The 10453-nt window shown below is 42.2% G+C and overlaps 1 pseudogene across 1 annotated transcript; it reads left to right on the top strand.

The window, feature by feature from the left end:
* Positions 1–217: 217 nt before the first annotated feature.
* Positions 218–5608, top strand: LOC101307196 (annotated as a pseudogene). The gene is made up of 12 exons (XR_184507.1): positions 218–538; positions 771–821; positions 927–1102; positions 1176–1397; positions 1486–1726; positions 1858–2383; positions 2648–2921; positions 3029–3910; positions 4105–4371; positions 4503–4766; positions 4859–5152; positions 5255–5608. The product of XR_184507.1 is annotated as an ABC transporter B family member 11-like (transcript).
* Positions 5609–10453: the final 4845 nt, after the last annotated feature.

Raw genomic sequence — 10453 nt, 5'->3', positions numbered from 1 at the left:
GTTGCATATATGGTGTATGTTAAATGTCTTCTCTTTAGTGTTCTTCTCTATAGCTTAAGTAATTAGATCTCTTGGTTATGTTCTCATTGTGTTAATCATTTGAATCCTTGTTTCATGTCAGTTACTCTCTTTTAGTAAACCAGATTATCTTTTGTTTTGTTTATTTTATGTTGCAGCTGCAATCTCATCATCTTTTCTCTGAGGCACTCTAGAACACATGGCTGAGGAGAATCCTTCATCTGGAGATGCAGTCACTGAGCAAGACATTGCATCGGATAACCACTCAGCAGTGGAGGAGGTTTCCAAAGAAAATGAACAAGATGAGAATAAGAGCAAGGAGGAAGGAACAAAGAGAGTACCATATTACAAGCTCTTCTCCTTTGCTAACTCTGTGGATTACATGTTAATGTCCACTGGTACAATCAGCGCCGTTGGAAATGGACTCTGTACGCCCCTGATGACTGTAGTCATGGGAGATATGATTAATTCCTTTGGAGAAACTAGGAATAACAAGGAAGTGGCTAATGCAGTTTCCAAGGTGATGACGTCGACTACTGTGACTAAAACATATTCAGTCATCTCCGTTAACAATATTTGCATTTCTCTGGTTTCACCAGAATTTGTGTCCACAAGTTTAAATTCAACAAAACAAAAAAATTTCTTTTTTTTTTTTGTTTCTCCGCATAAATAAACTCTGAATTGTCTATCTGTATGTAACTGTTGCTAACTATTCTAGTAAAAGCTAATATGGGAATTCAATATATTGTCAGGTGGCTTTGAAGTTCTTTTACTTGGCGGGGCTGCTGCTGCATCATTTCTACGTAAGTAAATTGCGTTCCCTGCTGAGTTATTATCTGTGGTACCTTAATAATATAAATAGATTTGTCTTATTAGAAACTGAAGTTCTAGGATTTGCTTTGTGCCAGAGATGTCTTGCTGGATGATCACTGGAGAGAGACAGGCTGCACGAATACGAAGTCTATACTTAAGAACCATTCTGAGGCAAGATGTTGGCTTTTTTGATAAAGAAATCAACTCTGGCGAAATTGTTGGGAGGTTGTCAGGTGATACCGTGCTTATTCAAGAGGCCATGGGCGAGAAGGTATATATCTAAAGGAGGCCTCAAGTTTCATTTCTCCTATAACCACTTAAATCATTCCTCTTCCTGATTGCAGGTAGGAAGTTTCATTCAGTTAGTTGCAACCTTCATCAGTGGCTTTGTAATAGCATTTACTAAAGGATGGCTTCTCACCCTTGTTATGCTATCCTCTATTCCCCCTCTTGCCTTTACTACTGGTGTCCTGAACCATTTCATAGTGAAATTGGCATCCCGCGGACAAGCTGCATATTCAGAAGGGGCAACTGTTGTGGAGGAAACAATTGGTTCGATCCGAACTGTATGAACACCTTATTTACTTTTGCTTTTACTGCTTTTATTTGTTTTTCTCTGTGAAGAACTACAACCAAGGATTATGTTTCATGCAGGTTGCATCATTCACAGGGGAGAAGCAAGCTGTATCCAACTATAATGCCTCCTTAACTAAAGCTTACAAGTCAGCTGTACAAGAGGGGGTTGGACATCTGGTTTGGGTTTTGGTGCGGTTATGCTTATGGTATTCTCTAGTTACGCTTTGGCTGTATGGTTTGGCGGAATAATGATACTTGAAAAAGGATATAAAGGAGGAGATGTCATGAATGTAATTGTTGCTGTCTTAATTGGCTCTGTGTAAGTTAGACTTTGTCAGATTTGTATTTGTGTCTGCTCTGCGATTAGTACTCAAAGTTTATAGACTACTCCACCTTGACACAGTTTATAGATTGTAATAAGTATGAAAACCTCTCTTCCTAAATTTGCAGGTCTCTTGGGAAAGCATCACCATGCATTAGAGCATTTGCTCCTGGACAAGCTGCAGCTTACAAGATGTTTGAGACCATTAACAGAAAGCCAGATATAGATGCGTATGACACCAAGGGGCGGGTATTACATGATATTCGAGGAGACATAGAACCGAAAGATGTTGATTTTAGTTATCCCTCAAGACCGGATCAGCAAATATTACATGGATTTTGTCTCTCAATACCTAGTGGTGCAACTGCTGCTTTGGTTGGACAGAGTGGAAGTGGTAAATCTACTATAATCAGTTTGATTGAGAGGTTCTATGATCCACAAGCTGGTGAAGTTCTTATTGATGGTGTTAATTTGAAAGAGTTCCAACTGAAATGGATCCGACAAAAAATAGGCCTCGTCTGCCAGGAACCAGTTTTATTTACTGGTAGCATCAAAGATAATATTGCCTATGGAAAGGAAGGAGCAACTACTGAAGAAATAAAGGCTGCTGCTGAGCTTGCCAATGCCTCAAAATTTATAGATTTAATGCCTCAGGTGAAGAAGTTTATACTTTCTTTTGAGTACCTTTTCTTGTCTTGTCTTGTCTTGTTGAACTCCTTATTTATCACAATGATGGAAGCTTACCAAGACCATTGAGTTAATTTAGGAAAAAAGGCAATGTTGAACTAGTGTTATTACTGTTAAATGTTAATATCCATCATGTCACATTCTTGTATGAAATGTTAAATGAAGTTTTATATTATTTCATTACATAATTAAGTTGTTCTGATTCGTGGTTTTTGCGAATTGATTATGTAGGGAATCAACACAATGGTTGGTGTGCACGGAACTCAGCTATCTGGGGGACAAAAGCAAAGAGTTGCTATAGCTAGAGCAATTCTGAAGAACCCAAGAATCCTACTTTTGGATGAAGCCACAAGTGCTCTTGACACACAATCTGAGAGAGTTGTGCAGGAGGCACTGGACAGAATAATGATTAATCGTACTACTGTCATAGTAGCTCACCGCTTGAGCACAGTGAGGAATGCTGACACCAGTGCTGTAATACATCATGGAAAGATTGCTGAAAAAGGTAGTGTATTCTTCATCATTTTCATGTTTTAACATTTCATCTGATGAACATCAGTTTCTTAAAATTCATAATTCATAGATACTTAAGATATCTTCTAAACTGAGCAGGATCACATTGGGAGCTACTTAGGGATTGTGATGGAGCATATAGCCAGCTTATAAGAAACGAGCACTGTGTCAGAACATACTGGTCTAAATGGTCGTGATTCGTTCTTATCATTCATGACTTTAGAATCATCCCCAAGAAGAAATAGTATATCGTCTCCAAGAAGAAATAGTAGATCATCTCCAAGATGAAATAGTAGTCCTATCTCATTCTCAAACTCATTTGGTATTCCTACCCCGAGCAGTATGCTTGAAACAGAACATGTAGAACCTGATGTTCCTGGTCCAGCACTATCAAAAGGACTACCAAAAGTCTCACTTCGACGACTGGCTTACCTGAACAAGCCAGAGTTCCCAATTCTATTTCTAGGTACAATTGCTGCAGCAGTTAACGGGGTAATCTTCCCTATTTTTGGGAGTTTGATGGCGAGTGTAATCAAGACATTCTTTGAGCCACCTCATGAACTCCGTAAAGATTCAAAGTTTTGGGCATTAATGTTTTTGGTCCTTGGAACGGCATCTCTGTTGGCTAGTCCATCGAGAGCATATCTTTTTGCTGTTGCAGGATGTAGACTAATCAAACGAATCCGAGAAATGTGCTTTGAGAAGGTGGTTTACATGGAAGTAAGTTGGTTTGATGAAGCTGAACACTCAAGTGGTGCAATTGGCGCAAGGCTTTCCACAGATGCAGCATCTTTAAGAGGGCTAGTTGGAGATTCTCTAGGTTTGGCTGTTGAGAACATGGCAACTGCAATTGCTGGGGTGTTCATTGCTTTTGTTGCAAATTGGCAACTGGCTCTTGTAATGCTTGTTCTGTTTCCTTTATTAGGAGTAAATGTATATTTACAAGTCCAGTTCATGAAAGGATTCAGTGAAGATGCTAAGGTATTTCCCTAATCTAAACTTAAAGAAAGTAAATAAATAAATAAATAAAAATACGATAACTATAAGTTCTGGGAAACATGGAAGAGTGTACTACTCAGACTCATAGATTATGCAGAATTTTTCAGTTCTTGTATATTCTATATATAAAACTCAGTTACTCAGACGTGTATCAAGTACTGACATTATGAATACAGAAAATGTACGAGGATGCAAGCCAAGTAGCTAGTGATGCTGTGGGAAGTATTCGGACAATTGCTTCCTTTTGTGCTGAAGAGAAGGTGATTGAGTTGTACAAGAAAAAATGTAAAGGCCCTATTAAGACTGGGATAAGACTAGGGTTAGTTACTGGGATAGGTTTCGGGATATCATTATTTTTACAGTTTTCAGTGTTTGCCTTGAGCTTTTATATCGGAGGTCTACTTGTTGGGGCAGGCAAGACAACATTCTCTGCTGTTTTCCGGGTAAGTTGTTCCGCCTTGTGCTACAAATATTTACTTGCTTAATTGACAGCTCTTAATTAGTAAGTACTCGATCGGTAGTTGTGACAAATAAACTCTTAAGCAGTCCCTTGTTAACATTTTTTTCTTGGCAGGTTTTCTTTGCTCTTACTATGACTTCTGTAGGACTTGCTCAGTCGACCTCCCTAGCACCTGATGCAAGTAAAGCTAGGGTGTCTGCTGATTCCATATTTGCAATTCTTGACAGGAAATCAAAAATAGACTCTAGTGATAACTCAGGTATGATTATAGAAGACTTGAAGGGAGAAATTGAATTTCATCATGTCAGCTTCAAGTATCCTAGTAGACTTGATGTGCACATTTTAAACGATTTTCGCTTGACTTTTAGTCATGGCAAGGTAACTTACTGTCAAGTGTCCAGTAACATTGTTTATGTATATTCCAGAAATACATAAGGTTTTAGAACTTACACTTGAGTGATATTATTCAGACAATTGCTCTGGTTGGTGAAAGTGGAAGTGGGAAGTCAACAGTGATCTCATTGATTCAAAGATTTTACGACCCAAATTCAGGTCGCATTACACTGGATGGAATCGAAATCCAGAAACTGCAATTGAAGTGGTTGAGACAGCAAATGGGGCTAGTGAGCCAGGAGCCTCTGCTGTTTAATGAGACTATCCGAGCTAACATTGCATATGGAAAGGATGGAGAGGCAACCGAGGCTGAAATTACAGCTGCTGCAGATCTCGCAAATGCACACCAGTTTATTAGTAGTTTACAACATGTGAGTACTGAGTTAACAAGTTTTTGCAAATTCTATTTGGCTACAATCACTATAACTATCATTTTACATGTCAATGCATGTTCTGTTTGCAAATCAATGCAGGGTTATAATACAATAGTGGGGGAGCGAGGGGTTCAACTGTCTGGTGGACAGAAGCAAAGAATAGCTATTGCAAGAGCTATTATGAAGGCACCAAAGATTTTATTGCTAGATGAAGCCACAAGTGCTCTTGATGCTGAATCAGAACGCGTGGTTCAAGATGCATTGGATCGAGTTATGGTGGATAGAACCACAATTGTGGTTGCTCACCGGTTATCCACAATCAAGGGTGCAGATCTAATTGCTGTGGTGAAAAATGGAGTCATTGCAGAGAAAGGAAAGCATGAAAGATTGATCAATATCAGCAATGGCATTTATGCATCATTGGTAGCATTACATGCAAGTGCCTCATCTTAGAGAGCTTTCTCTTTGTCTATATGAAATGATGCAGTACAAGATCAGCCAGGAAATAAAATGTAAATGTAACTTTCTTCATAAATGTTAATAAGCAAAATGTATATTATTATCTAGAAAGGTGTTGCCTATTGTTTGAGGCTACAATGCTCGAAACGTCCTACAATCATCTCATCGAGAAAGGTGTTGCGTATTATTAGTATTGTTTGAGCCCAGCGGGGATTTTGGTCCAAGACTCGCTATATAGTTTTGGATAACATTTGGGCCAGTACCTGTGGCCCTTTTTTAAATATGAAGCCCATGTGGGGTGGCGAGATCTGACAGTCCGCGGGGTTCGTTACTTCGCGAGATCCTAGTTTCAGTTCGCGTAGGAGTCTACAGTGCTTGGCGAGGCGGGGCGGTGAGAGAAACCTAGGCGAAGTCTGTTCTGGACGCGTGTCACATGGATAGCGTGGATTGCAAGCTGGTTGTATCCTTGTGGAATTCTAATTACTGAGTCCGAATGGGTTTGTGATTATGTTTCTGCCAACTGCTTGCAGATCGCTATATAAGGGAGTTTGAGGATCTGGTCGACACACAATCAAATCATACAAAAACTACTTACAAACTCTCTAGCATCCTCGAAACCTTAAAGTTCTAAGTGCACCTCGCCTTAGTTCTCAGAGCCCGTCCGGACTCGCCCTTCTTTCCTAATTGTTGCTCTGCTCGCTCTAACAGTGACTATCGATTCACAGGTGACTAAGAGGTTTTGCTCGTAATTCCTCGTTTGCGAGGTGACACCGGAGCTCCCTTTCGCTTGGTTAGAAGTCAAGAACGCGCACAGTTCACATCCCGCGTCCGAGCGGTGGCACGCCCTGCAACCCTAGTTTACTTTTGGTAGCAATAGTTACCTCTCTGCTCCCTGCTAAGGATCGTGGCCAAAACATTGGCACGCCCAGTGGGACCGGGAGTATAACATTCTTGTCATCATTGAGAAGTCAGGCGGATCCCTGTACAGGAGACCCTCGATTTCTTGTCTAAAACATAAATCTCCACGGTATACGCCCCATAATAGCGCGGCTTGCCGATCTCTCACCCAAGAAGAGATTCTCGCTCAGTTTGGCAACCCCGACTCTAGCGAAACCACAATGACAGGTCCACGACCAACCCAGGATACAGAACCTACTCTGGCCGCGAAGGAAGTCCGCCAGATGTTTGGGGAACTGAAGAATGATCTCAACTCGCTCAACTCGAAAGTCGACACCACCCAGCAAAGCGTCAATGACCTATCTGAAAAGGTCACGAAGGATAGAACCATCTGGCTTGCAAACCAAGAAAACCTTTCTAGGCTCAGCGAGGAGTTTAACTACGTTGCTGGTCAAGTCAGGGAAAATAAGGACATAGTGGAAGGTTCCCTTCAAAGGATCCAGAAAGAATTGGATCAGAACAAGGCGGCTTTCACAGAAACCCTGAAGCTTACCCGCGCAACCGTGGATGAGCAAACCTGTCGCTTGGACGAACACAATACCAAGATACAACAACAGCAGGACGCTTCCTTCTTTGGAAGTAAGAATGGCACGGAAAAGCTCGAGGACTACAAAGAACGACATGATAATCTGAGCTTAAGGGTCCTGCAAGTGGAAGACTGGATGCGGTCTCAGGCACCAAAGAATCATGCTCTGAACTTAACTAGTTCAGGTACAACTGAGGGCTCAAGGTACATTCCACCTAATGAACACTCTAGGGGAAATCCGAAGGTCGGGGCCCAGAAGACTCCCCAATTCACATTGGGGGCCAGTTCGTCAAAGACGCCACCCCTTCTACCTTCGCCGTACAGCCTTGGAGTCACACTAAGGGGCGCTGGTAGTTTCCCATATCAAGAGACTGGGACACCAGATGACCAAGTTATAGCTTATTCCAGTTCATCCCCTAAGAACATCGTGCAGGCCCTAGCCTCTCTGCATGGCACAACCACGATCAGGGGGCAGAGTCCACACCAGTAACAGCAGCTGATTGGCACCAGCTCATCTCGAGCATAGTCAAGGAGCAAACCGAAAAAGGTGATGCTAACTTGCATTATCGTGATCCCTACCCTGATAGCGTGGCACAATATCCCTTCCCTCAAGGGTTTAAGAATATTGTCTTCACCACTTTCTCTGGGGAGACAAGGGAAGATGCAGCAACACACATGGCCCGTTTCAAGGTCCAATGCGGCCAATACGGGAATAATGATATGCTCAAGCTCAAGCTCAAGCTTTTTGGGACTTCTCTGTCCGGAGCTGCTTTCACTTGGTACTCCAGATTGAAGCCTGGGTCAATAGCAGACTGGCCCACTATGGAAAGACTTTTTCGAGAGACGTACGACACAATTGAGCCTGAGGTCGGCCTCGACTCCCTCACACAGATGAGCCAGCAAAGCATGGAGTCTGGAGTTTCTTTCCTCCAACGTTTCAAGATCCAGCAAGCCAAGTGTGATTACCTGCTACCTAAGCAGGAAGCCATTAAGTTGGCTATTAGAGGCCTGGAACACCGCCAGCGGTTGAAGCATCACGGAGAGTGCTTTACTTCCATGGGTGACCTGATTAACAAAGTCGGCAGCTACGAGCTAATCCTGAACGAGTTGGATGACAAAACATATGCTTCCAAAGGAACCTACATACCAGGGAAGAATCGGACAGTGGGGGCACTAAACCTACAGGCCCCTACTTATGATCCATACTATCAAAGATCTAAGGAAGCTCATACGGATCAGGACCTGGAAGATATTGGCGCAGTAGAGTTGACTGGCAAGCCATTAGCTCATAAGTTGAAGAACCTGAAGATGATGCGTGGGCCAATCACCATCCAATCCTTTGCATGGACCAAGCCAGAGTACGAGTCGTACACCTATGATGCTAAGAACGCCCATCTGGTCTTTAATGACCTGATCGAGGCGAGATACATGCGCTTGGATCATAAGATCCCGCCCCAGGAAGAGTTGAAGGACAAGAAGTACTGTGCCTTCCACAATGTTTACAATCATGACACCAAAGATTGTGTCAAGCTTCGAGACCAGTTGCAAACATGGCTGAACTCTGACGAACTAAAGATGAAGACACCAGGTAGTTCAGCCTTGTTGGTAGATATAGACCCTTTCCCGCCTTTAGTTGGCATGGTCGAGGTAAATTGGGCCGATCAGGCCGAGGATGAAGATCGACACCGGGCACCTAAAAGGGGCCGCGAGGAAGGTGAAAATAATGATGCCCGCCGGCCGCGTCGCCAATATACTTACAACGTCAACCTTGCTCACGAGGTTTTGGACGATCTCATAGATGACGGGCTCGTCACAGTGGCCAATTCCTTACCATACATAGAATATAAGAAAGGGCGCATACACTGCAAGTTCCATAATAGTTGGGGGCACAGAACCTGCGAATGTTAGCAACTCAGGGATCAGGTTCAAGATTGGCTCGACCTCGATTACATTCGCTTTGAGAATAAGGGCGATTTCATGATCGCAACGGCTGACATTGCTTGGCCTCGGGTCGGCCAACGAAGAATAACATTAGACTTATCGCCAAATGCAGGTTTACGGGAACCACCAGGCTGAAACCGCAAACGACCGGCAAATAACTATACTGTCCCGAATAACCCAAGGGGGAAAGCAGACAACCCGGCTCGACAGTTGGTCGATAAGCTCGAACCAGATCGCCCCTCTCGCAAAGATATGGGCAAAACAGTCATGAGGGACGATGGACCGTCTCCCGCTGAAAATTCCACTACCAGAAGAAAGGCTTTAGCCGACGAAAATAAAAAAACCAGCCCGACGAATTTTTTTTCGTCGGCTAATTTAAAATTTTCGTCGGCTATGGTCAACTTTAGCCGACGAAATTAATATTTCGTCGGCTGAATAATTTTTTTCGTCGGCTATAGTCTGTGAATTTTAGCCGACGAAATTTTTAAAAGTTTAGCCGACGAAATTTTTAAAAGTTTAGCTAACGAACTTTTTAAACTTTAGCCGACGAAATTTTTAAAAGTTTAGCCGATGAAAAAATATAATTTCGTCGGCTAAAGTGCCTTATATTTGCAGATCTAGACAACAACTCATCTGAGAAAAAAAAACTATACGTAAAACCTTCAAACGCAAAAAAGTCATGAAATAAGATATGACCAGAATGGTGAAATACGTCTACGGTTGAAAAATTACAGTATTCCGGTAAAGTCTCGGTGTCGATAGTTGACTTACCCTTATTATTCACTATGCTGCAGATTTGGCGTTTGGTGTCTGATTGACTATTGTGATACCTTTCCGGAAGCGTAACGGCGCTACGAGTCAAACTCATAGCTAATGTCATGATGTATAGGCTTTTTTGGCCATCCGAGTCCGTTTAGGGCTTCAAAATGCAGTTTTCTTATTTTCGATTAGAGTTGACCGTTTCGATCGAGCCCTTAACTTTGTCGAATCTAGTTGAATTTTTTATCATAGACATCTTTCATCATAATGATCATATCTGACAGTCGAATTTTGGTTTGTGAATTTTAGTCATCGGAATCACAACGTGTCTACTACTTACCGTTATTCGGGTTTATGGGGAGCCCTATCGTCGGAAGGTAAATGTCTCAAAATTTTTATATGGGCAGTTGCGTCTCATCTACGTGAGAGTTTTTTGTGTGGAAGGTTTGACCAAACTACGTAATATAGAGGGAGATATGAGCGTTTTCGTGTGATAAGTGACGATGGATTATGGTTGACCGTTTCGATCGAGCCTTTAACGTTGTCGGATCCAGTTGAATTTTTTTACCATAGACATATTTCGTCATAATGATCATATCTGACGGTCGAATTTTGGTTTGTGAATTTTAGTCATCGGAATCACAACGTGTCTACTA

This window comes from Fragaria vesca, linkage group LG4 (assembly GCF_000184155.1).
Source record: "Fragaria vesca subsp. vesca linkage group LG4, FraVesHawaii_1.0, whole genome shotgun sequence".
Classification (NCBI taxonomy): domain Eukaryota; kingdom Viridiplantae; phylum Streptophyta; class Magnoliopsida; order Rosales; family Rosaceae; genus Fragaria; species Fragaria vesca.
The sequence above is the reverse complement of the archived record's forward strand: the minus strand, read 5'-3'. Positions and strand labels throughout refer to the sequence as shown.